At 46.8% G+C, this 4,282-nt stretch overlaps 1 pseudogene; it reads right to left on the bottom strand.

Moving 5' to 3' along the window:
• Nucleotides 1-3,582: 3,582 nt before the first annotated feature.
• Nucleotides 3,583-4,069, bottom strand: LOC102501253 (60S ribosomal protein L32 pseudogene; annotated as a pseudogene).
• Nucleotides 4,070-4,282: the final 213 nt, after the last annotated feature.

The raw sequence follows: 4,282 nt of genomic DNA, 5'->3' as shown, positions 1-4,282 counted from the left end.
TAACTTACAAAAATCTATAGCATTTCTATATACAAATGACAAGCAGACAGAGACAGAACTGAAGAAAGTAATCCCATTTACCATAGCCACAAGAAGTATGAAATACTTAGGAATAAATCTAACCAAAGAAGTCATAGACCTCTACAAGAAAACTATGAAAACCTTTAAAAGGAAATGCAAAAGGACACTAAAAAGTGGAAGGACATCCCATGTTCCTGGACTGGGAGAATTATTATAATCAAAATGGCAATTCTACCATAATTAATCTACATATTTAATGCAATCTCTATAAAATTAAAAGAGACATTCTTCTCAGATCTAGAAAAGACAATCATAGAATTTGTCTAGAACCATAAAAGACCGAGTTTTGCTAAAGTCATCCTGCACAAGAAGACTGGAGTAGGAGGCATCTCACTTCCTGACCCAAAAATACATTATAAAGGTATGTTAATCAAAACAGCATGGTATTGGCACAAAAACAGACATAAGGGCCAATGGAACAGAGTAGAGTCCCAGAAATAAACCCCAAAACATACACCCAACTCATTTTTGACAAAGGATACCCGTCAATCCAGTGGGGAAAGGGCCACATGAGAAGAAGAATTAAGAACCTACAGCTAACCATCCCCCAGAGAAATGATGTAGGATTGAGGACTTTATGGCAAATCCAAATGTAGAATGTATGGGAAGCCCACTCCAGCCTACATGGGATGGGAGTGAGTGGGAGGCCGAATGTATCTTGCATGCTGTATTTCCAGAGTCCTTTATCCAATAATTATTTTGGCCTCCATTTTACCTAAGCAAGTTTTCTCCCTTTCTCTTTCTTAGTTCCCTGTTGCATCAAAACTAATCAATTCTTCAATTATCTTCTCACCATTGTCCTTTTCAATTAAACATTGTCCTCACTATCCTTCCAAAACTGCTTGGTCACCAGTGACCTCCACTTTGTTCATTTCAGTGGTCAATTCTTAGTCTTTACGGTCCTCAAATACCACCATCTGACACAGCTGGTCTTTCCTTTGTCAAACAAACTTTACTTGGAAAAACTTATTTCACTTAGATCAGCTTTCTTCACGTGCATCCAAAGAGCCATACTCTCTAGTTTGCCCCCTAGCTTGGTGACCATGCCTCAAACACCTTAGCTGGTTCCTGCTTTTCTGCCTAACGACTTCATATGGAGGACTCAGGGAATTACCCTGTGAATTGCTCCTCTTCCTGAGCCTTCTCGTCAGTTCTGGCTTTAAATATTAGATATTTATGTAGTGTGCACACATACATTCTAATGACACCTCAATTTTATATTCAGCTCAGAAACATTTCAGACTGTTATGTGGACATCTACCAGACACCTCAACTTTGTGTCAGACACTTTCAAGCTGACCTCTCCCAAAGTCTTTCTCAGGTTTTTTTTTTTCCCCCATCTTTTCCCACTCCCATAGAGTGGCAACCCCATTCTACGGACGCTTAAACCACGTGTTATGGGGACTCTCAACTCTTTTCTATCTTATATCCTACACTCAATCAGTCAAGAAGTCAACTTTTGCCTACATACATCCGGGAGCTGGCACCTCTCAGACCTCTACTGCCCTCATTGTCGGCACCACTGATTCCTGGGAGACCCCGACAGCCCCTCCGATTTCTCTTACTCTCGCCCTTCCTTCCTGACCTGCTGTTCTTAACGTAATATCAGAACGATTCTCTCAGGACGAAGTCGTATTATGGCACATGCTCAAAACTCCTCAGAATTGGCCCCTCACCCAGAAGGTCCAGCCGTGGTTTATCATGCCTGTGACCTTGCCAGACCTGCCTCTGAGCACTTCCCGCACACCCTGCTTCCCTCGGCCCGGCGTAAACTCACGGCGTCTGTCCTCCGGACGCCCTGGGCCTTTGCTCGCGGAGTCCCCCCAGCAGCGCTCTGTGACCAGGTGTCCTTGGTGCACGTCTCTCCACACCTCACCTTCTCTGGAGAGTTTATTCTACACCCTGCAGTGCCCCTGCCACCGTCGCCAAGTACTGTCTCGGGCTCCTTCCATAGCTATCCCTTCCCCAGGCTCTATGGTCCTAAAATATACTTTCGAATGCACGAGTTTATTGCTTGCCTATTCCATCTCACCGGCAGAAAGCAAGAGCATTGGCCCTTTTCCCTCTGTTAACGTACCCCAAGTTCCTAGACCTGAAACAAAGCAGGCGTTCTTCTTGAATGAAAAGAACGCTGGGGTCAGGCAGTAGCTGGCGTTAAAATGTGACTCTCGGTGAGACACTCCCGCGTGGGAAGGCTCCTAGTCTGGGCCCAGAGTCGCCCTGAGTCAGGCCGTCACACTCCTGCCTGTGACCTGGGGCTGGATCGTGATGCAAAGTATTTGTTTTTCAATATCAGGTCAGATGTGAGATTCTGCTTTTGCTTGAGCAGGGTTAAAGTACCTAAATGTGAGTGGTAAAGGTAAAAAAGAACATGGACCAAAATTTTGTACAGGTAATATTTTTCTAATGGAAATAAAATATACATACAAACAAGACCCCACTGGGTTCTCTCTCTCTCTTACTCATGGCATCAAGTAAATAAATTTTAAAAGGGAAAAAGAGAGAGAGAGAGAGAGAGAGGAAAAGAAGAAAAGGGAGGGCCAACTCTTGATCTGCCTGAGAATATCTCATATGCCATCCTGTTGTGGGCACTGAATAACCTAGTAGCTTCCATGTCTCCAAATGTCCACACTCTATTTCAGACACTGAACGTCCACCAAACGTCCACACTCTATGGCCGACACTGAACGCCCACCAAACGTCCACACTCTATGGCCGACACTGAACGCCCACCAAACGTCCGCACTCTATGGAACACACTGAACACCCACCAAACGTCCGCACTCTATGACCGACACTGAACGTCCACCAAATGTCCACACTCTATTTCAGACACTGAACGTCCACCAAACGTCCGCACTCTATGACTGACACTGAACGCCCACCAAACATCCGCACTCTATGGCCGACACTGAACGCCCACCAAACGTCCACACTCTATGGAACACACTGAACACCCACCAAACGTCCGCACTCTATGGCCGACACTGAACGCCCACCAAACATCCACACTCTATGGCCGACACTGAACGCCCACCAAATGTCCACACTCTATTTCAGACACTGAACGTCCACCAAACGTCCGCACTCTATGGTCGTCACTGAACGCCCACCAAACGTCCACACTCTATGGAACACACTGAACACCCACCAAACGTCCGCACTCTGTGGCAAAAATGGAAAGCCCGGGAGGTGTAAAAACGCGGAGAGCTGCTGGGGATTTTAGAAACGCGGAGAGTGAGGGAGGGTGGTGAGCAATGGAGAAAGGGTGAGAGAGAAGGAATTAAGAGGGGGGAAGAAAAACAAGTGTATGCTATAAAATGCACAACAATTAAATGTAAGTTTAAAAAAATCATAAAATTTAAAATGCAGGAGAAAAAAGAGAGTGAGCTATTATAAACTTAGACAAATATTAGTTTCCCAATGACTTCTTTTGACAAGTACGGCTATTTTTTCACACCTCATTCTAATGTACTTCTTTTTTGGGGGGGGTTGTGGCTTTATTTAGAAACGAACAACGTGCACACGAGCCGTCTACTCGTTCTCTTCACTGCGCAGCCTGGCGTTGGGATTGGTGACTCGGGTGGCCAGCTGGGCTGCCCGTCCCACGATGGCCTTGCGTTCTTGGAGGAGACGTTGTGGCCATCTCAGCACAGTGACTTACTGCACATCAGCACTCCCAGCTCCTTGACGTTGTGGACCAGGAACTTCCGGAAGCCGCTGGGCAGTACGTGCTTCGTTTTCTTGTTGCCGCCGAAACTGATGTTGGGCATCAGGATCTTGCCCCCTTGAACCTCCTCCGCACCCTGTTGTCAATCCCTCTGGGTTTCCGCCAGTTGCGCTTAATCTTGACATATCGGTCTGACTGGTGCCGGATGAACTTCTTGGTCCTTTTTTTGATGATCTTGGGTTTCACGAGGGGCCGGAGGGCAGCCATGACGCCGGGTAAGAGATGGCCGCCACCTCCACAGGCAGCGCCGAGGAAGAGAGCTAATGTACTTCTAAGCAACTGCCAGGCTCGTACCTGACCCACTTTTGTTTTCTTCTCTAGGAGAATGCCAGTGTTTTACTACTTCTCACAGCTTCAAGAACAGAGACTACTGGGACCAGCAGTTAGCGTAATGGCTATGTCGCTGGACTCCCACGTGGTCGACCGCGGTTCGGGTCCCAGACCCGGTGGCTTGAAGTCCACCCGGGGTTG

The sequence above is a fragment of the Tupaia chinensis genome, unplaced genomic scaffold, assembly GCF_000334495.1.
Source record: "Tupaia chinensis unplaced genomic scaffold, TupChi_1.0 Scaffold144336_2, whole genome shotgun sequence".
Taxonomy (NCBI): domain Eukaryota; kingdom Metazoa; phylum Chordata; class Mammalia; order Scandentia; family Tupaiidae; genus Tupaia; species Tupaia belangeri.
The sequence above is the reverse complement of the archived record's forward strand: the minus strand, read 5'-3'. Positions and strand labels throughout refer to the sequence as shown.